General features: G+C 33.0%; 1 long non-coding RNA gene across 3 annotated transcripts in view; it reads right to left on the bottom strand.

Annotated features, from left to right (window-relative positions):
* Positions 1 to 27,822, bottom strand: part of LOC109499140 — a 294,496-nt gene that overhangs the window by 153,949 nt on the left and 112,725 nt on the right. Inside the window, exon 3 of one of the 3 annotated variants that reach the window (XR_006597041.1) lies at positions 27,339 to 27,419. The exons of the other annotated variants lie outside the window; for them this stretch is intronic. This is a non-coding gene — a long non-coding RNA (uncharacterized LOC109499140). The remainder of the gene's footprint in view (positions 1 to 27,338; positions 27,420 to 27,822) is intronic. 3 annotated transcript variants of the gene reach the window in all.

The raw sequence follows: 27,822 nt of genomic DNA, 5'->3' as shown, positions 1-27,822 counted from the left end.
TCAGGTCCTATGCCCTGTTTCAGTCAATATGGTATGTGGTATCTTTAAATCTTTTCATAGAGGACTTATGGCTTTCTTAGAATTTCTGATTTTCACAGTTTACTGATTTGATAGTTGACTGGCTTGTGCCTATTATTTTCTTCCTTGAGTACCTCAATGGCACTTAACAAAACCCAACCCACCAGCGCTACCATCCTCATAACTAACTGTGAGAAATGTCCATCATTTTCTCACACTCAAGGAAGGCTGCATTTCACCTATACCCTGTCCTAATTTCACACATATAGAAACCTTAAGGATTGCAATGTTATGGCACACCAGCACTTCTAAACACACCACTTATCACCAGAAGGTGATTTTTGTAGTCATCTTGCTGGCAAGTAATTCAATTCCATAATTTGAGTATCTGCTTTCTTGGACCATTTCTGGTACCAAGTTAGTATAGGCAGCCCTAGAAGCAAGCATATAAGTATACAAGACCAGTTCTTATTTGGGAGGCATAGAAAAAAATAGCAGAAGCATAGAGAAGTAATACAGAGAAGGAAAAGCAGCCAAAACAGAGGAGTTATTAAACCAGCTACCACAAGTGCTGATGAGCTTAACCCTGTGGGGGGAGGAGGGTAAACACTGGCATGTATTCATTCATTCATTTAATTAATTAAATTAATTCAACTAATTAATTAATAACTATTATTATCATTTTCAAATAAAACAGAAATAATCATTAGCATATCTAGTAAGACACTCTAAAAATGTTTTTAATATTTTTATTAGTATAGATAAAATTAAACAAGAGCCCCATAATATTGGTGAGTTGCTACTGTCTTTTGTTTCATGGAGACATTACTATGTCTAATTGTGCTTCATAAAATGGAGACTGTCAGCTGACTATGAAATTCAAGGATTAACAAATCTAGAAGATAATAATCTATATTAAAGGGTATCTATGTACCCTCTGGTCTGGCACTTTTTTAAGTCAGAAGAAAGAGCTTAATTTCACTTTTGTCAAAAAGATGTTGGCATTTGGAGATAATCGTATTTGCTAGTTTAATCAAATGTTTCTGATGCTTTGTTTCAGAAGTATTAAGATTATTCACTTCATGTGTATGTGTGTGCATTTGTCGATGTGTAGATAGAAATAAATTTGAACATTTTATTGTAAATACTCGTTTAATTTATTAAGAAGAACACTACTTATGTGATAGTATATTTGGTATATTGATTATTATATTTTGATAAATATCTCAAGTTCTAAAATATTGAAATTCATCCCCTACTTGTCCTCTTTGTGGGCTCCTATTCTCTGCTTTCTCTCTCACTTTTTTTCTCTTTTCGGTCTCCCTCTGTCACTCTTTTCCCCTAGTTCATTTTACTTGCTTTCCCACATGCATACCAAAAAACAAACAAACAAACAAACAAACAAACAAACAAACAAGAGTTACAGAGTAAAATCATGGTTGTAAAAAATAGCATACAGACTGGAGCAAAAGTTTAAAAAATTATTTGTATGCATTTTTTATATTGTGTGTATTTTAGGAAGAATATGCATACTTCTTTTCCTAAAAAAAATATTGTTCCTTTTACTCATGTAGATTATTTAAAATTTGCATTTTAAATTTCTTAAGTAGTTTTAATTTGGTGGTGAAACTCAGGATTTTTTTAACATACTATTAAAGAAACTATCAAATCTACATCATATTTAATATACTTCTGTCCACTAATCATATCTTAAAGAAAGCATATATAAACTGAGTTATACACTATTAAGTATGACTTATATTTAGTCATAAAAAGCTGCTTGTAAGAAGTGTCATTTTTTTGGCATAACTAATGAATTGCAAAATGCATTTTGACTTTCTGTGTTAGAAAGAAAGACAAATCTGATAAGCCCATTCCATTGCTTTAAAACCTTTTATGGCTCCCCAATTCTCCAAGAATCAGTTCTAAAATCCTTAACGTGGCCTGCATTACCTGGTAAAACATTGCATTGGCTTACTGCAGCCTTGCCTCCCACCACTCACTATAATTTTGTTTCACTGAGTCCTGAGTGTTCCTTTAAAAACAAAATAAATTTAATTCAGAAGACTTTAAAGCCTTTCCAACACACATAGAAAAAAAATTCAAATTTTTTTGCCATGAACTTAAATGCTTTACATGCCCTGGCTTCTAATTCTCTTCGGTCCCCGATCCCCTCCCACACACAACTTCTGTGGCAACCACACACAACTGCTTACGTTTCTCAAACCAATTCAGCTTCTTTTGCCAAAGGGCCCTTGCATTTTCTGTTCTAACCCCTCAAATTCTTGTCTTGGATTCTTCTCAAAGGTCTAGAGAAGCTCAAAAGTCATTTCTTCAGAGAAAACTTCACTGATTACTCTATTTAATGTAGTAGCTCTTAACAACTTTTATTTCCTTCATAGACAATAATACCATAAATAGTATTTATATGTTACATGTGTACATGTGAGCATATGCATATGCATACATGTGTGTATATATGTGTACACACATAAACACACACGCACATTCTATCTCCTCCCTTTAACAGGTAAACTCTGTGAGGATATAAGGGTAGGTATCTTCTCTATATTGTTCACTATATCTGGCCTAACAGAGAAAGATACTTGATATAATATTAGATGGGTTAAAAAAAAAAGTTTAGATGCTTCTCTCTATGCATCACATCTATTGTATCACCACATATAGAGGATTAAAGCATGAATGCTTTAATCAGTTAAAGCAGTTAAAGCATGAATGTAAAAAATATTAAAATAACCACACATTGAGGATTTATATTTTGTATTTCTCATTAACTGTCAGCTAAATTATTATGATTTTAAATCAATAAGGAGCTTTATGAGGTCAAAGAATTGATTCAAATTTTAAACTGTATAATCAGAATTAGTGCAACTGAGAGTTTATTCATTGGAAGCAGTTTATTATTACTTAGCTGTTTATAGAAAGAGAAAAATGTATTCCAAGCATACAATGTTTATTCATTAATTTATAAAAGTTAGTGTAATGGGTTTTATTATAAGAAAAAAACATCCTTGTTAATAAGGGCTCTTTCACAATGAACATCAAAATACCCAGTCACGAGAACAGATGGTTCAATCAACAGGAAAAAAAAAAGTTTCCCTTATTAAATGCATCTTCAAACTATTAATGTGAATTTTGCCCTAATTCAGTAAAAGTTGTATCAATCCCAAGATGGAGATAAATTGGCAAGATATGCATTCGGAAGTCTTATACAGACTTTAGAAGGCCACATCTGTTGGTGCTCTCATGATCCTATTTAGAAAGATTATCTCACAACAGATGTTCATGAGTATTTCTAGAAAATAAAATACGATGATAGCATAATGTGTACTTCTATAAAAAGCTTAGGCCAAAGAAATCTCTAATAGATTGCTTATATGTCTGAAATGTCAACATAATGTGCTATAATACTTCAATATTTTAGAATGTATTTCCTACAAAGAAGGTTCTCTTCCTACTTAACTACAATGCAAGTGTTAAAATCAAGAAATTACTAACATATTGCTACCATCTAATTCTCAGATCCAACTCATATTTGCCAACTTTTCTAAAAAAGGAGAACATTCCAGACTAGAATCACGTGTTGCTTTTTGTTTTCACTTCTATTTTGTCTTACTCAAACTAATTTTTTTTCTGTTTTTATTTAGCTTTTATAACCTTGACACTCTTGAAGATTATATGCCAGTTATTTTTATTAAGTTCTTCTATTTAGTTTGCCTAATATTTCCTCATGATTAGTTTTAGGTTATGCATATTTGTTAGGAAAATCACAGAAGTGAGGATTTTTTTCTCCCACTGCATGCTATTAGGTGGCACATATTTTCTATTAGGCACATTAGTGATGTTAACTCTATTTGATTAAGATACACTTTCCAGTCTTCTCTATTGTAAAATTACTTTTTCCCTTCATCATCAATAAGTAATTTTGAAATCATATATCATGGATGCCATCCTCATTTTAATTATTTGCTTATAGACTCAAGGCATGCTATTATTTGTAATGGATTATAATCTTATAACTATCATTATTTTTCTAATGAAAGTATTCTGATTTTGCCAGTGGAAGTCCCTTAGTTCGGATTCTGTGTCTTTTTGATATGCCTTCATCATTCTTTGAGTACTTCCTAGATTTCTTGCATAAAGGATATTCTGGATAACATACTGTTTTTCTACCAGCCTTCAAATCACACATTTCACCAAAAAGTCCTGGTAATGTTTAGTGGAGGATGATATTATGAAACTAAGATCTAGATTTTATGCATACTCATTGTTGTCACTGTTCCTAGGTCCTCTCAGCAAACAAAGCTAAGGAAAATATGTTTGAGTGCATGCATGCACACACACACACACACACACACACACACACACACACACAGACATTTATATGTTTATTTATATCAGTTCTATACAAAAGAATTTTCCGTGATTATTTAGACTATGTGTACATGCAAACAGATAAAATATATCAATCAATAGAATAGCAATAAGTACACAGAAAAACAAGTATGTGTAATTATGTGTGTAGATAGGTTTATGTAGATAAGTAAATGTGCCAGTTATCAATTCATCACCTCTAGTCTCTAAACCACCCTCCATTGCCTTTTGATGGCAATTGCCTTTGTCAGCTAGCATGATGATAAAATTTTGCCAGTAGAGGGCACTGGAGATACACTGTAGGACGACGGGCTTTCTGGGTTCCAGTGAGCTTCTCTTTTTCTTTCTTCTGTGGGGCTCAAACACCTGGTGAGTTTCAGTGGCACCTCCAGCAGTTTCAGTGGCATCTCACAGGAAGCTTCCTAAAGGTAAATGGAGTGACACCCCCAAAGGAAGCTTCCCAGTGAATTCTGTGGACACTCCACCTGGCTTCCAGAGGCTGAGTTCCAAGGTCTTCCTATTTTTGTCTTTCAGACAACTTCTAAGTAATGGTTTCTAGGTAAGCTCTGTGGGTGTCCAGCCAGCTTCCCGGAGTTCAGCATCATCCTTCCTGGAAAACTTGCGAGTAGCTTTCTGGAAAATCCAACCAGTGTCTTAGATTTCCAGAGAATTCATTATCCCACATTTCCAGAGAATGTCATTACCCACAGACAGCTTCCCAGAAAAAGTCATCAACACTTCTGTCAACCTTGGACTGACGATTGAACCAGTTCTTGCTCAGGATAACAAAACAGACTTCTCCACCATCCAGTGGACTACAACCATATCCTTGCCAAGAAGATCTGAATTCCAGCCTTGGAAAGCCCCCCACATCGTTTCTGAGTTTGTTTCTTTCTTGGGTACTCTCCTTTATCACAGGGTATTATTTAGAATTTTCTTTATTACCTTTATACTAAACCTTCCCCATTCAAGTTACTGTGTGGTTTAGATCTCCTGACTGAAACCCAACTGATAAAATACAGAAATAAATATAGGTCCGATTAGGTGTATTTATAGGAGTGTTTTTGTGTGTACACAAATATATACACACATTTTTATATGTACTCTAAGTATTTGAATATATATTTCTGTGCTGTCCAATATACTACTAACCACATGAAATGGTTACATACTTGAAATATGGCTACCATGATGGAAAAGTTGAACATTTAATTTTATTTAACTTTAATTAATGTAAATTTAAATAGCCATATGTCACCAGTGGCTGCTGTACTAGACAATGCATATGTATGCATACACACAATCACAAGTGCATGAGTTTGCAACTATATTTATTTTGTATTTGTCAGCATCTAGTTGTCAGTTCAGTGCAATATAGACTTCTCTGGTGATCATGCTTTCTGTATTTGCACCCCCTTGCTCCCAACACCCTTATATCTTTACTTATTTAATAAGTCCCCTTGTATGTGCTCAAACCTGTATCATTCCCTCCTTACCTCACCCGTACTTTGGAATCTTGGACTGGGTTGCCACACCCCTGCCCCTTAACAGATACTGCTACTCTTTCATGCATATGCTCCCCTGACTACTCCAATCCCCCAACCATTCTAGGACACCCACTGCATTCTGTACTCTAATATACAGCCTTAGCTTTTCTATGCAGATGCAGACACTCTCATTTCCAGGCCCTAATATTCCATTTACAGTGGCCTTCCCCATAAACACCCTTTTCACTGCAGTTAGGATCTATCATTGATATCAGAGTCTATGTACCAAGCCAGTCTTTTGCAAATAACTCTCCCATTCTGGGCTTTGACATCTTAGGCCAGACTCTCCATTAAGGATACTCTACTCACCCTAGTCAAGATATGCCACTGTGTTCAGTGCTATGATATGTTCCTCTTCCATATTTAACACAGATCCCTCATAGAGCCCAAATAATGGCTTTGGACTGAATTTGGCAGAAAGGACATGAAAAGGAGTTAAAAAAACAAAAGGGGAAAAAGCATTCTTGTTTTTGTTTTTGTTTTTTGGGGGGTGATCTTTGATCTATCATTAACTGATAGAATAACATTGAAATCTCAAATTATGATTTCACTGTTTATTCATTTTATTAATTTATCCCCCCCTTCATGTTGAGGTATTTTGCTAGTTGCATCCAGGTAAAAATTTTACAATATTTTCTTAGGAAACGTAACTTCCCTTATCATGTAATGGTGGTGTCCACCTCGAATAATATTTTTTGTTGTAAAGTCAATTCTATTTCTGATATTAATTATCTGTTGTAATTTTATTATTGTTTACTGAATTTTCACTCACTTTCCCACTCTATTGATAGACTTTCCTACTCTACTGATGCTCATCTTTACTATATGGTTTGCTTTGGGAAGTGCCATTTTGTGGAAGTGATAGTGTGTCCTCAAGTAGAGTCTTTAGGTAGGCTGGCAAATTTCTATCCCTCATCTGCTTTCTACCATGAGAAAATGTTCCATAAATAAATTGGTTCTTCAATATACACTCAGAAAAAACAAGGCCTGTGGACCAGATCTGAACCCAGTGTAACATCTGGAACAGAGTTTCACCAGTCAGCATGCAGGCCAGTGAAATAATAGTAATTATTATTATAAGACATGGATATTTTTGGGATTTTTGAAAACAATATTAATGCACAAATGCTGACTAATATAGTAATTAGTGGAGGAATGATAAAAGAGAAAATATCTAGAAATTCTGAGATTGGAAATATGAACTCTCAAGAAAATACTGTCACAGGTAATGTTAAGATCTGTTATAGCAAGCTCTGATTGGATTGAAGTTGCCCCCAATGAAATGTATTAATTTAAAAAATAAAAAAAGGACTTAAGTAAAAAAGAGTAAGTGCATGTGCCACTGATGCCTTTTTTGTCTAAAGAATATGTATGCAAGTCAAGAAAGAAATAGCATTTCTTAAAAAGAATTGCAGGTGCGGTGTGACTGGAATCATATCAACAAATTATAATAATTAGGAAAAATCGAATGACATTTTGCAATAAATCCATGGCCAAAATTGCCATCTTGGATAAAACTTTGATAATTTGAAAGGGAAATTTACCCTTGAGCACACAATACTTTATGAACAGAAATCTGATTGAGAAAGAGACTCAGCCGAAGGTGATATTCTCTAATGCTTTTTCCAAATGTGTCCAAGTGATAATATGAAATAGTCAGAAACACCCAGAGAGTAGAAGGAAAGAGGAAGGAAGGGTGAGAGGGAGGGGAGAAGGAAGGGGAAAGAAACATTCAATACAAGGTGATGGAACAAAGTTCTATTATAAAAGGAGAAGAACTGAAATCACACTGCAGGCATCTATAGAAATTCTGAACTCCCTTGATTAGGCCCTTGTACTACTACCTGGGAGTAGCTTACCAGGCCATTATTCATGATGCTTGGACTCTACTCTCATGTATATGTATATATTTGTGGCCAAATATATTATTTTTAGAAAAATTCACTCTTCCCTCCTGTAACCTCCAACAAAATTATATATTTCCTTTCCTTACTGATATGGATGGGTCATGTAACTTGCTTTGACAAATAGAATATGGAAGGAGTCAACAGTATACCATCTCCCAGATAACATGTAAAGAGTCACTATAACAGACATCTTATGTGTCTGCCCAGATAGGATATGCTTTTTTCAAACTGGAACCAGGAACAAGAATACACATAGAGTAGACCCAAATCCACCATGCCTCTGAAATAGAGCCATGGCAGGCAACCCGCAACCTTTTGAGTAATAAATATATAAGCAATTGAGAATTTTACACAAGTTTATTATAGCACAAATGTATATATTATTTTATATAATCCATTTGTTCCTTCTATTTTTCTGTTTAATTTTTCATACATGATTTTTCAATTGATAATCTACAGTTCTTCCTTAATAAGAGTATTATATTCCTAAACTTAATTTGATTTCCAGTGTTTTAGCCATACCATAATTGATATCTATCTCGATAAGTTTTGATAATTTAGCGTATATGATATTTTATATTTACTAATTAATAAATTGGAATATTATAAAACACGAAATATTTGCACTCGTGATTAATACTTCCATTTCTAATTAGCTTACTTTTTCATTGTTTAACTATTATCTATCCTTCCTTTTGATACTATATGTATGTCTCAATGATTGATTTGTCTACTTTTAGATTTGAAGCAAAAATATCTTGAAGCTATGTCACTTACTGTAAACAGTTAAAATATCTTCAGTTACATTCAGTAAAACTTTCAACCTAGAAACTCACTCTGAAAAAAAAAAAGCTATGACAGACTATGCTATAAAAACATTTCAATATTACCTATTATTAATTACAATGTATGTCATGATGGGTTTTCATTTTGAACATTTATCTATAGTATAATTAATTCTGTTTATATCTTTCTCACTTTCAATTAGAAAAATCATAAGCAGGTGATTCTCTTTTTTTTTTTTTAAGTTTGACACTTAGACATCTTATGCCAAGGAGTAACACTTAACATCAGTTTATCTGTTTTATAGTGAGACTTCTAGTGGGACAATAATAATCTTTGAAACAATTAGTGCTTTTTGCAATACTGCAAAGAATGAATGAGACAAACATAAATTGATCTAATATACTTGGCTCACAGATCTTTTTAGTTCACAGATTTTAGAATCCACAATGAATTGCTGATTTCACTTATTTAATAAAACTTATTTCTCAAAACGTAAAAGCAAAGGAAAAAAGAAAGAGAGAGAGAGAGAGAGAGAGAGAGAGAGACAAACCAAGAAAGAGACTCTTAACTATAGACAAACTGATGGTTACCAGAGACAAGGTGGGGGGATGGGGGATGGGTGAAATAGGTAATGGGGACTCAGGAGTACTTCTTATGATGAGCACTGGGTGATGTATGGCATTGCTGACTCACTATATTGTACACCTGAAACTAATACAACACTGTGTGTGCTGGAATTAATATTTTTTTAAAAACTTGTTTTTTTGAAAGAAATAATGATACCATTATTGTACACCAAAGAAAATTGGTTAATATATTTTAATATTTTATTTGTTTTTCATTATGGGATTTTAATCTATACATGGAGAGTGGGGAACTAAAGGTGTTTAGTCTCTAGACCAGAAATCCTTTTGACAACTGAGTCTATAATCTATATTCAGTCACCTTTTTTTCTATTTATGAAATACTTGATTTATGAAATTGGACTTTCTCCTGTGGAGGCTGTGATTTTGCCAAGCTAATGGATAGGAACTGTATCTTCTTTTCTGTTCTGTATAAAGCAAACAAAGGGAAGAAAAGCTGACAGAATTTTAAAAATGTCAATCAAGTAGCAATTGCAAAGTTGAAAAGCAGAAGGCAATGGCATTCCTGACAAGCTGACAATACCTACAGTTCTTGATAGAAATCACTTTGAGTCTGAATGACTAGCACAGGGCAAAATCTGACAGCTGATTTATACACGTAACTAAAGAAGGCAGTAGGAAGAACGTGAATATATTGAAGACTAAGTTAGAAATAGACCATAACAAGGAAAGGTGATGGACATCTGCTTTCTCCTTGCAACCACCATAATAACACACCCCACACCTTGTATTTAAACTTCTTTCTAACATTATCTAAAACAAATAAGCCTGAGAGAAAGAAATAATAATATGATTAGTTTATTTAGTTTTTATTTATTATCTTATGTACTTGTCAATTCAGGGGTGCCTGGGTGGCTTGGTTGGTTAAGCATCAACTCTTGATCTCAGCTCAGGTCTTGCTGTCAGGAGTCATTAAGTTCAAACCTTGTGTTGGGCTCCACACTACACGTGAAGCCTATTTTAATTTAAAATATATATATTTCTTATTCAAAAATATATCTAATTTTAAAAATATATAGATATATATATTTTTTTATTTAAAATATATTTGTCAACTCAAATTTTACTAATTTAAATATTAATCACAGCTAAAAAATACCTACACAGTACCATCTAGAATGCTGTTTGACCAAACTGGGCATCACATTCTTTCCAAATTGACACATAAAATTTACCATCACACTCCACACATTATCAATTTGGCAGCCATACACTACTCTTTAAATCATACTTAATCTCCTAGTAAAGACAATAGCGAAGTCATACTTCTGCCTAGCATGATGCATTTATCCTGTGTACTGTTAGAGCTTCTCAACCCTTTCCCCAAAAAGAATGGGAAATCTTTGGGTGATGTTCACACTTTTGCTTGAAAACCTGTAAATTAAATACTATGATGAAAAGTTAATACTTATTATATGATAAAGTGATAAAAAGGTCAAGAAAATAAAGATGATTTGACACACACACATGCATATTCATAACAAAATAGGGAAGAAATACTGATAACAACTACAGCCCTGGCTTTGTAACTTGCCACCTAGCTGTAGCTGGTATTTAAAAATCTTTCTCCACTGTCCATTCTATATTTCTTTGTGCTCAGCAGGCACCTCAGCTGATTACTGATTATATTTTGAGTGATTTCTGATACCATGTTTTTTTTTAATTATAGCAAAACATCGAACATGAAATCTATCCTCAACATATTTTTAAGTGTACAATATGGTATTATTAACTATAAGCATTATGTTGTATAGCAAATGTCAAAAACTTCTTAATCTTGCATAACAAAATATACACACATTGAACATCTCCCAATTTCCCTCTCCCGCTATGCACTAGCAACCAACCACCATTCTACTCTCTGCTTCTAGAATTTTGACTATTTTAGATACTTCATGTAAGTGGAATATGTAATATTTGTCCTTATGCCACTGGCTTATTTCACTTAGTAAAATGTCCTCCAGGTTCATACCTACAGCAGAATATCCTTTTTAAAGGCTGAATAAAATTCTGTTTTCTATATATACCACATTTTCTTTATCCATTGACCCACTGATGACATTTAGGTTGTTTCCATATCTCGGTTATTGTGAATAATGGTACTTTGAAGTTGAGAGTGCAGATACCTGAATTCAATTCTTTTAGATGTGTACTCAGATGTGGGAATTCTGGATCATATGGTATGATATGATACATAGACAAATGAGACAGATTAGAGAGCCCATAAAAATACATACCCAAATGATCCTCAAAAAGGATGCCAGGAATGCAAAATGGGGAAAGGACTAGCTCTTCAACAAATCAATGATATAACTGGATATTCACATGCAAAAGAATGAAATTATTCTCTTATCTTACACCCTACACAAAATCAATTCAAAATGTATTAGACTTCTATGTCAGAACTTAATCTGTAAAACTCCTAGAAGAAAATATAGGGCAAAATATTCCCAATATTGGTCTTGGCAATAATTTCTTGGATATGATACCAAAAGCACAAGCAACAAAAGGAAAATAGAACAGTGGGATTACATCAAACCAAAAAGCTTTTACATAGCACAGGAAGCAACCAACTAAATAAAAACACAACCTATGGAATGGGAAAAAAACTACAAACTATATATCTGATTGTGATTAATATCTAAAATATTTTAAAATTCCTACAACTCAGTATAAAAAAAAAAACACATACATGAGCAAAGAACTTGAATAGACAATTCTTCAAAAAAGACACACAAATAGTCAACAAGTATATGAAAAAGTGCTCAACTGCATTAATCAACAGGGAAATGCAAATCAAAATGACAATGAGATATCACCTCATACTTGTTAGAATGGTTTATTAAACAACAATACATATAACATCTTGAGTTAAACAAGTATTGGCAAATATGTAGAAAAATCAGAACCCTTGCAAAATGTAAAATAGCTTAACAGATATGCATAAAAAAATTAGAACTACCAAATGGTCATGGTATTGACCTGGTTCTGTGACCCAAACTCTCATTGCTAATGGACTATTAGTTGTCCTGCTTGCATTGGGTTGTTATAGTTTTCCATTAATTTCAATAATAGGGTATGATGATATTAAAAGATGTCCTAGGTGATCTCATATAGTCCAAACATATCCTTCCACTTTCATTGTGTAGTGGCAGTATAATTTCCCCTTAGTAATAAGGATCAGTAGACAATTGGAATTGTCTATTCAAGTTATACATTCCAGAACTGGGGAAATAACCACAAGATATGTTCATGGACCCACAAACTGACCTGATCTGATCTGAGTTAAAATCTGTAGATCACCTGACCTCCACAAACCCGCTACTCTAACTAGTAGACCACAGTGACCTTTTGGAACTCCTGGAATCAATATCAGTAAGAACCAGTGTCCAGTAATCTTGAAAAGTTTCATCATTTCCTTTCCCCCAATACACACTCTGAAAGTTCATAGGTTCCTTTGGGGGAAGAGTGGGAATAAGATTAATAATATAAAATTTAACAGAGTAGCAGGATCCTTCCTATAGGATCCTATAGGGACTCATTTTCCCCTTCATTCAAGAGGTTCAGTGTCTTAATACTGATGCAATACACAGAATTGAATGAGAGGCTTTGAATCTGTTTTTATGATTTAAGTTATACTTCTGTTCACTTGACCTAGATCTGCTTACACATTTTCAATAAGAAATAAGTCAGAGAAAGACATATACATATTATTTCACTCATATAGAATTTAAGAAACAAAACAGATAAACATAGGGGAAGGAAAGAAAAAATAAAACAAAAACAGAAAAGGAGGCAAATCATAAGAGACTCTTAAATATAGAGAACAAACTGAGGGTTGCTGGAGGAGAGGTGGGTGGGAGAGGGGTTAGACGGGTGATGGGTATTAAGGAGGGTACTTGTAATGAGCACTGGGTGTTAGTGATGAATCACTAAATTCTGTTATTGAAACCAATACTATACTATATGTTAACTAACTTGAATTTAAATAGAAAAGAAGAAAGAAGAAGAAGAAGAAGGAGGAGGAGGAGGAGGAGGAGGAGGAGGAGGAGGAGGAGGAGGAAGAGGAGGAAGAGGAGGAGGAGGAAGAAAAAGAAGAAGAAGTAAACAAACCAAAAAAGAATTTAGCAGACTTCCCAGCTATTTCACTTTAGGGATACCACAGACAACCAGCCAACACCACAGGGCTTTGAAAATCAGAATATTCTAAAAACTGATTTGACTCTGTGTTCCATTACGGTAACCATGCCTACCTTGCATTTAGGCTTCCCAATTCAGGGGCAGTAGTTCCTGTTGTAATTTATGACCCACAGAAAAGAGTGAGTAACAAAGTTGTACAACTAAGAACTCTTTTAGTAAAAGATCGTTTGAAAATTATTAAGCATCCATTATGTTGTATTTTAAGATTCTGAATAAGATATCAAAGTGAAATTCCATTATATAATCAATAATCCCTATATTTATAACAAAAATTAATATTTAAATATTCTGTGCTCTTTTCTTCTTTGAAAATTTGAAGTCATAATTTGGTTAAATTGAATGCAATAATTTAGTGTCATTTATAATAATATTGTTACTTTAATGCAAAAATTTTAAGTAACATTAAGGATGTGGAATTCATGTGAGCAGAAAACTAAAATTAGAATTTATTTTATAAATTAAATATCTCTCTGTAATGTCCTAGCAATATATAAGAAGAATTTATAAATATCAACATCAATTTTAAAACAGCAAAATATTTTAAAGAAAATCATTTTAATTTTTTCTTAATACTTTTATGGCTTTGAAATACCAAGTAATTTTTCCTGAAATATTCAAATAATCAATATATGAAATTAATTGACACCTATATAAAATACTCATAAATGTGTGTATATACATATATATGCATACACAACTAATATATACACATAATTCTGTAAAAATTGCTGATTATATGAAGAAATCCTTTATAACCTGGTTTCCTGGGATATGTGCACATGCTTCAGGAATTCTGTAAAAATCTTTAAACTTGATGCAAATACTTGTATAGATTATTTTTTCCTTTGGAAAGGGTACAAGTTTCAGCAGTTTGCTATATGTCCATTACTAAATAAGGCTCTAAACCATTATTTATAACATAGAAATACTGATTTTGTATATCTCAAATGGGAAAACTGGATTAATGAAATCAGTCTGGATTTATTACCAACTGCCATAGGTACTTTTCTTTATTCTAAATAGCTTTCTGTCCAAAGGGCTATGGGCTTGCTTGGGGTTCACATATGGCATATATATTTATCTCCATAGTCTTAAACCATTGTAAACAAACAGATCAGGATTGTTAAAGGCCAGAGTCAGAAAAAATTTCCACTGAAGCACATAAAATGCCTGTTGAAAAGCAGAACCCTGTCTCAACCGAGTCTACATTTTTATAGCCTATAATTATTTCATATGGTTAGTAGGAATGGTTTATGATGTGCTAGAATATCATTCCTTGAGCTGAAAAAATATTCTCAAAAATTACAGAATATTATAAGTTGCATATTTAATGCATACAAATTGTATCTCTGTTGATTAAAAGCAAACCAAACTTTCTGCTTATAATCATTATTTGAAACCATCCTAATTCTCATGCATATTAGCAGTGGGGTACATTATTATTGTTATACAGGGCAGAGACCTTTTCAGTACTTATAAATCTAAGAGAGCTAATGCCAGAGTGATATTTCACAAAATGTGCTGCCACCGGGGAGTCTGAACATATTTCATTTTCAGTAGCGACATTGAGTATCCTAATTGCCAACACTCCCAAGCCACTATCAAGGTATTCTGTCATCCATTTTCACTAGCAGTTTGTCTGTCTCTATTCCTTGTCCTTTACTTGTTTTCTACTTTCTCTTTCTCTGTCTCTTCAGAAATGCTGACAGATTTTAGCTTACTTGTAAGATTCATAAAAATCCACCAATAGTATCACTAATCCGAACACTTTCATCTGTGATTTGAACAATTTATACCTTTATAAATGGTAATGATAACATCACAATTATTCTTCTAAAATATTTGCTTTTTTCATATCTAACAGTATGTTTATGCATGTCCTACTTTGTCTTATAAAATGGTAAATTTACTATAGGGCAAATTAGATGGACTGCACAATGGATTGTTAGAACTCATAATTGTACTTGATAATAATGCTAAAGGCAGTATTTCTTTAGGTTATTTTTCCCAAATATCTGATAATAGTAAACATGATTTAGCTATTAATAATAATGCATTAGTACACTCTTCTTCGGAGGATGATGAAATATATGCAAATAACTCCTTTTCCATTTAATGTAAAATAATCAATTCATCCGTACCTATGGAGAATTTACGTTTCTACTATAAATACATACGGAGAAACTTTCCTTAGGATTTGATTTGATTTGATTTCTATTTTATTTTGAGGGGGAGAGAGAGAGGGAGCGAGAGAGAGAGAGAGAGAGAGAGAGAGCTCACCAGCAGGGGAGAGGGGCAGAGGAAGAGAGAGAGAGAGAGAATCTTAAGCAGGATCCCCAGTCAGCAAGGCTCGACCTTATGACACTGGAATCATGACCTGGGTCAAAATCCAGAGTCGGGAGCTCAACCAACTGAGCCGCCCAGGCGTCCCTTTTCTTAGGTATCCCTTTTGCTATGTGTCACAAGTTTATATGTGTAAGATTAGCATTTTCAGTTACCACCTTCTCATTTTAGACATATTGTAAATACTATTATTACTCTCCTTTAATATTTGGATATTTGGAATTTAGATATTTAGAATGTTGGTTTTTCAAATTCTATAGGATTTGATTTATGAAATTTAGGTCAGTTTTCATAAATATTCCTATATGTTTACAAAAAAAAATGTACCTTGCAGTTGTTAGGTGCAATGATCTACAGGTTTTCTGTTAAGCTTGCTTATTATGTGGATAAATCTGTAATTTAACAATTTATATGGGAAGGTATGTTGTTTGTACATTTTATTTTTCAGTTTCCTATTAGTATATTTAAAGAAATTCAGGAAAAAACATAAAGATAGAAGCCAACTTATATTGGGTTGAGGAGGAAAGAAGAAACATTGAGGAAATTTAGACTAAGGTTTTAGAAATTTAAGATGATTTTAAAAGATAGCCTACACTTAATTTATTTTTCAAAAAATATTTTGTTCGTAATTTCCAATGATATCACAAATATTGAACATACATTTTAACTTTACTTAAAATGCTGTGACCCCTCAAATGGAAATTTAAACACACAAAACCAGAAATACATATATCTTGTATTGTTTCTCTCAGTGATTAGTTTCCTAATGATAGCAATTAATATACTGCAAATAGTATATGAAGAAAGTTTGCAAAATGATCTGGCTTCTTCCTTAAGGAAACTAAATAACAATTTAATTTAAAATAGGCCACACCCTTATTCTTGGCAATTACAAATATAAGTCTGTATATAGCATTCTCTATGCTATAGGTTCTTAGAGAATAAATACTCTATTGTATTCGAATATAAACTGGTAGGTGAACAAAGATCAAACAACTGTTTGCTTCCACTCCATTATTTGTAAGATTTTGGTAAAGATTGTCATTAATATATTTTTTTAATGTTTGGTAGAATTCATGATTAAAACCACGTAGTCTTGGGCTTTTCTGTGCTGGGAGATTTTGATTCCTAATTCAACTTTGATTATTATTATTGATCTAAGATTTCCTATATCTTGGATTCATGATTTGTGATTTAATCTTGGTAATTTATGTTTTTAGGAGTTACATGTTTTTTTTTTCCCTAAATTACCTGACTTGTTAGTCCATAATTGCTTATAGTTACCTGTTATCACACTAGGTATTTCTGTGGTTATTTGCTGCATTGTTTTCTCTTCCATTTCTCATTTTGGTTTCTGAGACTTCCCTCTTTTTTATTCTTAGTTAATGTAGTTAAGCCATTTGCAATTTTATTTTTTTGGAAAAAAACTGGTAATTATTTTCAATGTTATGCTTATTATTTATTCTGATCTCTATTGTTATTTGCTTCCTCTGATAAATTTCTTCTTTTTCTGGTTCTTTGTGGTGTAATATTGCTTATTTGAACTTTTTTTTTTCTTGAAATAAACATTTATAGCATCAATTTCACTGTAACATCTGCTTTTGCTACATTCCATAGGTTTTGGAATATTTGTGTTCTCTTTTTCTTTTGTTTTGAGACACATTTTGATTTGTCATTTGACTTCTTATTTGGCCCATTACCTGTGCAGTAGTGTATTGTTTAATTTTTGCATAATAAATATTTAATATTACCTGTAGATTTTCCAGCCTTGTTTTATTGTTGATCTTTAATTTGGTACCATTGTGGCTGGAAAATATACTTGGTATGATTCTAGTCTTCTTAAATTTGTAATGTTTGTGATGTCTTTTTTCATGTGACTTAACCAGGGGATTCTTCTGTATGTACCTGAGGAAATGTGTATTCTATTTTTCTTGGATAGAATATTTTATATTTATATTTTTTAGAACCACGTATTCTGAAGGATGCTTCAAGTAAAAAATGTTCTTGTTCAAAACAAGTAATTTTACTTGAGAGTACTTGTTTAAAATAAAGCCTATCAGAGGCGAGGTAGGAAGGGGGAGGGGTGAAATAGATGATGGCGATTAAAAGTATACTTATCATGACGAGCACTGAGTAATGATGTATAGAATTGTTCAATCACCTGAAACTAATATAACACTATGTGTTAACTACACTGAAATTAAAATAAAAACCAATAAAAAATGTAAGATTTATATACTTCAGATGAGCTACTCTCAGAGGTTACTGTGTTACTGTGACATTGTATTTTGAGACAGTGAGTTTTTTAGGTTGTAATACCATCATGGGTAATATTTTTAGTAAAATATGTTTTCAGGATGTAAATTTATCTCTGAGTCATAATAACATTTGATAGTGTTAGTATAAATAATAAATTATATATTTTACAACAAATATGAATAATAAAATCTGAGCATATTACTAGAATGGGTATTTGAAATGTTAGAGCTTTTGGTTTAAGGAATATTTTAGAAAACTAGGATTAACAAAAATAGTCTGATAATTTTTGTTTTCTCCTTTTTTTGTTAAGGCTGCCATTCTGTTATCAATGCATGAATATTTTTTATTTTATATAAATTATCTCCAATTCTTATTCAAAATATTATTTCTACACATTAATTTAAAGAGCATGTTTATCTTGGCACAATGTTCCAAAGATCAACTTTGGTAACATTTTCTATCCTAAGAATAAAGCTCACAGTTATGTGAGGATTAAAAAATAAACACAAACAAATAGAACTGTCATTTTTTTTTCAATTGAAAATTAATGATTAAAATATATCTAAGGATTGTCAATATATTGATTTGAGAGAAAGAATTCTGTCAGTTTTGTAAAGTTATACTGTCATCAAGTTCTCCAGTCTTAATAATGAAGTTGAAAGAAATACACTATAATTATGGTCCATTTTTCACAGAGACACATTTAAAAACTTAATTCAATTTACTGAAATAGTAATTCCATGTTTCTTTAAGTATAATGCATTTAAATACATATTTTAGCTTCCATGTGTTTTGGGTTAGATCTCCTTTTAAAATTATTTCCACATGAAATTATTATTATTCTTTTTAAGATTTATTTATTTATTTTGAGGGAGAGAGAGCAAGAACAAGCAGGGGATGGGCAGAGAAGGGGGGGGGAGAGAGAGTCCCAAGGAGGCTTGCGCTGTCAGTGCACAGCCCAGTGTGGGGCTCGATCCCAGGAACTGTGAGATCATGACCTGAGCTGAGATCAAGAGTCACAAACACTTAACGAACTGAGCCACACAGGCACCCCAACATATGAAACTGTAATAAGAGCTCTTCACATAATTGTCTCAATCTCTTAGCGAATATGTATAATGTCTTAAGAACATAGATTTTTTAGTCCAATGGGCTATTTTAATTTAACTTAATTGCGCTTAGGCACTTACTAGGTATTTAACATTAAGCACATGATTTTACCTCTCAGTGCCTGAGTCTTTTAATTGTAAAATAAAATTACTAATTTTACCTCATAATGTGAACATATAGGTTTAACTCATAGGGATTTATGAAGTAATCACTTGTAAATCACTTGGAACAATCACTAACACTTTATTAACTATTAGTAATTATACATTATTTTACTATAGTCCAGGGGTCTAGTTCTTCCTTTAGAGATCTACTAGGAACTAATTACTCATTTTTAAAATGAAAAAAGAAAAAGAAAAAGAAAATACAAAACTTTATTTGGTGTCATATGATATCATATCTAAAGTGATATCATTTCTAGAGTCTTTTTGCTTCTCTCTACATTTCAACAGTTTAAAATTGGCATGTACAGCTTAAATTGTTATGTATCTGACTTATCAAGATACAAAAATGCTTTACATTATAATACAGTTTCATTGTAATTAGTACATTATAATAGTTTCATTATAATTAGTATGTTGTGTTAACATATATTTATAGACTACTAGATAGAAATAAAGCAACATCTAGGGTTTCATTAATGCATGAGTTTATTAATAAGCATTTAATACGAGCTTGTGATTTGCTAGGAAGTATGTTAGGTGCTAAGGATACCAAATTCACTAAGATATGATGCCTCCCTTAAAAAGCTATTGCATTCAATCCCAAAGTGCAAAGAATCCTTTAATAGTAATAAAGAAAAAAAAGAGCAATAGTTATATAGATAATGACTGTTCTACTTATTTCTTTTCCCAAAATTGTGCTGAATGATTTAGAATTTTGGATAGTGATTTCTTAGGCATGTTTAGACAATACTCCCAACGAATTATTACTTAACCTTCAAAAATTTGATATCTTTCTCTGAATACTCTTGAACATGATTGCACATCCTCATTAAAAAACAAATACAAAAAAAAAAACCCATAAAAAAACAGTCCACCTATCTGCTTAACTAATGTGTTAATATTTCTTAATCTTTATCAGAGTGTATCACATTGTATCACTCATTTGTCACTTTTCATAAGTTATGAGCTCCTTGGAAGTAAGTACTTTGTCTTTATCTCTTGTAGATCCCGGTTTCCAGTGTATCTGGATCATTTGGGTAATTATATGCACACAGATGTAGACAATACGCTTGTCCAATGGCGAAGCCAAAATATATAGGAGGACATGTAAGAAGTGAGTAGAATAAACATAATTTTATTTTATTTTATTTTATTTTAATTTTATTTTTATTAACTTATTTTCAACAGGGGAATTCAAATACCACTTTCTTTTTCTAAAGTTTTTTACTTAAATTCTAGTTAGTTAACATGTAGTATAATATTAGTTTCAGGTGTACAATATAGTGATTCAACACTTCCACACAACACCCAGTGCTCGTCACACGTACATTTCTTAATCCACCTATATCACCCAAGCCCCCACTCAACTCTCCTCTGGTAACCATCAGTTGGTTCTCTATAAAGAGTCTGTCTCTTGGTTTACCTCTCTCTCTCCATCTCTCTCTCTCTTTTTCCCCTTTGCTCATTTGTTTCTTAAATTCCACATGTGAGTGAAATCATATGGCATTTGTCTTTCTCTGATTTATTTCACTTAGCTGTATACTCTCTAGCTCCATCCATGGTGTTGCAAATGGCAAGATTTCTTTTTTTTTTTTTTTTTTTTGATGGCTGAGTTATAATAGTCCATGGTGTGTGTGTGCAGTGCAATTGCTGGAACATCAGGTAGTTCTATTTTTTAACTTCCTGAGGAACCTCCACTGTTTTTCAGAGTGACTGCACCAGTTTACATTACCACCAACAGTGTAAGAGTAAACATAATGTTTTAAAATCTATGTATTTAGAAATGTGAAATAACAGAATGTTTGAAATGAAATTGGTTGCTACTAAAATCAGCAAAATACAAGTTTGATAAGAAAAAAAATCCTGTTTATCAATTTACATTTTTTTTTCAACGTTTATTTATTTTTTGGACAGAGAGAGACAGAGCATGAATGGGGGAGGGGCAGAGAGAGAGGGAGACACAGAATCGGAAGCAGGCTCCAGGCTCTGAGCCATCAGCCCAGAGCCCGACGCGGGGCTCGAACTCACGGACTGCGAGATCATGACCTGGCTGAAGTTGGAGGCTTAACCGACTGCGCCACCCAGGCGCCCCTGTTTATCAATTTTAAAGGAAAAATTTGAACATCTCCTGAAGACATTATACTTCTAAGGATACAAAACAAAGTGACTAGGTAGCATGACATGAGCCCAGACCTCACTGAACTCTCATACACATAATTAGAGAATGGTCAAGAAAGTATAAATACTGCTTTTTGTTTTTAGCGTTTATTTATCTTTGAGACAGAGACAGAGAAAGGGGGGGGGCAGAGTCAGAGAGAGAGGGAGACACAGGATCTGAAGCAGACTCCAGGCTCTCGGCTGTCAGCATAGAGCCCAATGTGGGGCTTGAACCCACAAACCTGAGCTGATGTCAAATGCTGAACTGACTGAGCCACCCAGGCACCCCAAGAATGCTATTATTTTGAAAGAAACTTTAGGGAATTGTCTTTAATACAGTTCAATATCACAAAAATTTAAAAGCTGATTGCAAGTTAACTTGTCCCTGACATTAAAGCTTTCCTTTAGTATTTACATGGAAAATAAGCTTGGAGAACTTAACAAAAAACCTTTAGATTTGAAGAGACAGAATGCATGGGAAAAGATGAGCAATGATGAAAATAGCTAGTGTACACATTGGTGATACAAATCACCAACATTATTTACATTGGAGCTATAGATTATATGGATGCCTGTCTGTGTCAAGGTACAATGTGGTGTGTGTGTGTGTGTGTGTGTGTGTGTGTGTGTGTGTGTGTGTGTTGGGGAGCAGGGGTGAGGTGAGGAAATAGCTTGTTATAACATAAGGCATCTAGGAATATCCTCTAAATATACGCAAGGGCAGGCACAAATGGTAACTGGAAGCCGGACTAACTGCAAAGTCTAATGAACCCTGTATCCTAGCTCATAAGAAAGAATAAAACTGAAGGGAGAAGAAAGTCCACTTCTGGGATGGCTCATAGTTTTGACTGTCATACTGGTCTACCAAATTAATAATGTGTAATGTTAATTTATGTTAAAAAGCCTCCTCAAATTTAAAGTATGAAAAAAAGTTTAAAGTAATGCTGTTAATACTATAAATGAAATTTCTTCACATAATTGTTTGCCCTTACTACCTGCATCTTCCAACTGTCTCTGCCCACCCCCAAAAACAAAACAACAAAATGAAAACAGAGATGAATTAAGAACAAAAAAAGAAAAATAATATCCTGAAGCAGAGCACAGAGAAATCACCTACTCAGATACCTATCCTGTAGGCACCCAACTGATAAGGGGATGGGATTTGAAAAATTCTCACTAATCTCTTCCAATATGTAGAGAGAAGTACAACAAATTCATATCCTTATTTTCAAAATCAATTTAGCATGTCATTTTTTTTCAGGACACTAACTTTCAATACCCAAATTTCCTTAGGGTCGCTACCATGCATATTGATAATTATATGTAATATTTCCAATTTTAATGAATCATGCTCAATTATAATGACTTGTTATCCATTATCTCACTAGAATGTAAGTTACACCAGCAGTTTGGTTTACTTTTGTAGATTTCACAGATCATAACGCATGTTGATTAAGTAGGCAAGCACAATATAAGGTGCACTTTAAGAAAAATAAAAAGATCTAGCAATATGTTGTTAAAAGCAACATTTTAGTGTAATTACCTATAGATATAATACTGCATACAAGTTTGAAAGAAATGTATTTATATGATCATTTGTTTTTATAATAAGACCCAATGATCATGGCCAAAAACAATACCTAGTTTCCCTAAAATGGGATTAAATAACATTAATTTTGGGTTTTGTTTACCTGATAGTGAGCAAGTTCGATAGAGGATAAAATAAGTGACGATACTTCTCTCCATAGTTGTGTTTTGCCTCTCCACTAAATTGTTGGTGAAAACAATGCATGTAAAAGATGCTGTGATGGGCACCCATTTTTCAAGTCATAGTGCTCACATGTCTAATCATCATGTATATTTGTTATATGAATAAAAAGTTATATACCATTTAAAAACAGTTGAAACTGTTAATTTCACCTTGAAAACTGAGTAAAGAGGAATGAAACACATCTGTCATACCCATGGAGGTACAGAACCAGGAAGCAGAGAAATATTAGAAAATTTTCAAGGAGATATACCAGGTTCAGTTTCTTTACATTCAATATTTATAATCTCCATTCATTTGCTACTCAAATAACTAGATAGCCCAATAAACAATATTAGCCAAATTACACCATTTTAAGTAATCACATTTTGAATGAACAAAAATTTCACTGAGATCAAAACTTTTACGAGAGTGGAAGGTTCAAGGGTAGTGCATCTTTACCTCAGCCCCTACAAAAATGCTGGACAATAATAGTTCATGTTCACTTTAGTCTCTATTTGGAATAATTTTAGTTATAGCTAAAAGCCAAAATATTTTAAAATCGAATATTTTACTCATTATCTCAATGAATTTTATTTATTTAAAAAGTATTAGAGGGATGTCTGGGTGGCTCAGTCACTTGAGCAACTGACTTCTTGATTTCAGCTCAAGTCACGATCTCATGGTTCATGGGTTCGAGCCCTGTGTCAGGCTCTGAGATGGCTTGGGATTCTCTCTTCCTCTCTCTCTTCCCCTCCCCCCATTCACACTCTCTCATTCTTTCAAATAAATAAACATTTAAAAATAATAAACCGTTATTAGGGCTTCTTCCACCTACTGAGTACTTTATGACCAATTACTCACACACAGATTTTGATAATAATTTTCTGCCCCTTATTGAAATGAGAAAATTTAGGTTTAGAGATTAAAGCAAGGTCACAGAATAATTCAGCTTGTAAGTAGCACAGCTTGGATTCTAATAAAGATCTTCTTAACACTAGTACATTATTTCCCTACTATATTGTGTAAAATATATGAAATAAATTACAATTGCATACAAAATTATAATTGGAAAGTATAATAAATGTTCTTTCAACAAATTTTATATTAGCATTATATTCTTTTTGAATAGATTTTTCATATATTACTGCTCTGTACTTAATACTCAAAAAGCAGGGAATTGTTCAGATATTTCCATCATATAAATTAGCAATTATCAGGTACTTCTTATCAGATACTTCTTATCATAAGGAAATAAAGAAATACTAAAATAGCTCAAAGTCCTCTAAACTTCAAAAGATTTATGACTCTCAATCCTCTCATTAGCAACATATTTAAAATGTAACAATGAGAGTGGAGTAAATCTCATTAGCTTCAGGAAGGTACAGAATCCTTAAATTCTATTCTGGTCATTAATTGTACTACACATACTTACTGAAATAAGAGATGGACAAAATTATTTCATTAAATATGAGCAGAGCAAGTAAAGCAAATTGAGTACTGCATGTAAAAACAAACAAAATGATTTGACTACACAAATTGGGTTTTAACTACATATGTGGAACTTGAAAATATGTAACTGCTTGTGACTAAGTCTTTCTACAAGAGGTCTTTCAGGTTTTCCCCCTCCCTTGTATTGAGAATAGACTTTTGCTTTGGAGCTGTCTCAAAATGAAATTAAAATCATTTAAGTCAATACCCACATTCCTCCAAAGGTTGTATGGTTTGGTCATTGTGAAATATGGGTGAAGCCAGGAACCATATTAGCAAACATCAGGAAGGAGATAATCTGCATACTTACCACAGTTCTACCATACATTTGCTTGAGAACACTTATCTTTATGTCTATCTGAGTCATATTTTCCATTCTCTGCCTATTCTAAATTTTCCAAGTCTTATTATTATCTCTTATTGTTATTATAAGAAAGGGTAAATTTATCTATACCCATGCTTTCAATTCATGATTTTATGCATATAAATTACATCTTTCTTCGCCCTAGAGCTTGTCTATGTCCTCAGAGCCATATATCTAACAGCCTATAATACAATTACTACTCTGATATTCTGTAAATTCGACAAAATCACTATCTCAAAAATTGTAATACTCATCTTCTTCCCTCAAATTCCCTCTTTTTCTAGAATCCTGTCAGTGAAGATAGTCACAATCCATAATTCTTCAAACCTGAAATCAGTGCCATTTCTGTTTCTTTTTTATCACTCCTTTTATTCAATCTGGAACCAAGTTTTAATTGAACATATTAGGGATTCCTTGCGTTTTAGTCCTCCCCACCCCCAGGACCAATGGCAGTTATCACAGATCCCTGAAATTCCTCAAATATGTGCATAATCAATGGAATCTCAAATTTATTTTGGAGAGTTGGTGTCCTGGGACTACTTCCAGTACCAATTACTCAATCAGGGTACTGCAATGAAATACTTGGCATATTCCAGTTGGGTGATTTAAAGGGATCTTAGTAATGAGACCATTCACAAAGTTGTGAAGGCGTGGATAGGATAGAGTGGAAACAAACAAAAAATAGTGTAGCCACCTCGAAACCAGAAAAAACAGAATGTCATTATTCCTCCTGTGCCTGAAAATAAGAGGGGAGTAAGGGAGAATCAGAACTTGGACAATGAGAGAGTTTGAGTTAAAGGTTTCCTGAAAGGAGATGGGACTTTAGGTTGAGGAATAGCCAGGCCACAGGAAGAAAATCTAAGGAACAAACACTTCTGCTCTTGTTTTCCATTGGCTGAAGCAGACACTAGAGAATAAAGCAGCCCATTAATTTAAATCAGACTCCCAAGCCATACAAAAGGATACAAAGGACAAAAAGTTATCTGAAAGGAATCACAGATGAACAACACAATCTTCAATCCTTATGGGAAAGAGCCTTCATGATGCCTGTCAGTAGGATTTCAGAGTTGGTATACCAGGGTTCAGTTCTTCCCTTTTTACAGAGGGGAAACTCACCAGAGTTTTCCTTTATTTTCTGCTTCACATTTGTATATTAAACATTACTGGGGGTGGGGGAAATTCCTCGGTTTAATTCTTACATTGTCTAAGTACAAAAAGCCACGTGCAGAATAATGGAAAAGACAGAATATTACCAAACATTCTTGGATGCTGACTGAATATGACTTAGGTTGCTTCTGAACCAGAACAAGTTGAACTTACTCTGAACAGAATAAGTTGTCTGACAGTAAAACTGGTACACTTTCACTTTGCTTTAATTTTATTATCAACAATTTTTGTATATTAATTTAGGTTTTTGATGGATTTCTGAGTTCAAACTTTTAATTTAAACTAGCAATTCTCGGGGCGCCTGGGTGGCGCAGTCGGTTAAGCGTCCGACTTCAGCCAGGTCACGATCTCGCGGTCCGGGAGTTCGAGCCCCGCGTCAGGCTCTGGGCTGATGGCTCAGAGCCTGGAGCCTGTTTCCGATTCTGTGTCTCCCTCTCTCTCTGCCCCTCCCCCATTCATGCTCTGTCTCTCTCTGTCCCAAAAATAAATAAAAACGTTGGAAAAAAAAATTTAAAAAAAAAATAAAAAAAAAATAAACTAGCAATTCTCAAGTTTGAGAATATATGTTCTTAATATATGTTCTTAATATATGATAAAGTAAGTGACTTCAAACAAGAGAAACAATATAATTTACTAAGTGGTTTTGGGAGAACTGCAAGGCAATTTGTAAAAACAAAAAACAATCTTTACTTGATCATACAATAAAATACATGTGAAGAAAGATTTAAGGTTAATCCTGTAAACAAATTTATAAAAATGCTAGGAAAAATGGATATTGTATCTGTGTGGACACAATAGGCATACATAAATACGTATTTTCTATAAAGATTGAAAACAAAAATCCAGTTTTAAAATAGTTAACTAAAAATGACCCACATAGATATAACTGTCTTTACAAATAAGGAATTTAAATGTATCTAATAGATAAACCGAAAAAGTATGACAAAATTTGAACACAGGTGAAAATGCAAATTTAAACTAATTCTTGACACTTGCCTTTTTTGCCTATAAAAGACAAATGAAAAGAGAATAAACATACCAATTTTCTGAATCCAAAAAGTCTTTTTTCATAATAACTCCTCACTGTTGGTGCGATTATGGAAAGTTGACAGTTCATATTCTGCAAGTGGCAATGTAAATTGTTACTTTTTCCCTCTGATCAACCAATATGTCAAAATGACTCAAAAGTCACAAAAATGCTCATTTCCCCCTAACCTATTATTCAAAGAGGGAAGATTTATTCTAGCAAAATAATTCACCAGAGGAAAAACTCTTCCTGAGCTAGTTTGTCATTCTTTTGTAGGATAATATTGAAAATAATCTAAATTCTGGATAAGAAAATGATGCTTGTTACTATATGGCATCATTACATCTGAATTTCTTTTTATTCCAAATATAATTATGATTATTATATATACAACATAGAATATGGTATGATATAATAATAGTAATAGTTGTTTATATAGTATTGATTATTAAAACTATAAAATTGAGCAATTTACTTTGAGTTGAATGAGAACAAA

Source organism: Felis catus, chromosome B1 (genome assembly GCF_018350175.1).
Source record: "Felis catus isolate Fca126 chromosome B1, F.catus_Fca126_mat1.0, whole genome shotgun sequence".
Taxonomy (NCBI): Eukaryota; Metazoa; Chordata; class Mammalia; order Carnivora; family Felidae; genus Felis; species Felis catus.
Note: the sequence above shows the minus strand (reverse complement) of the source record. Positions and strands in the feature narration are given on the sequence as shown.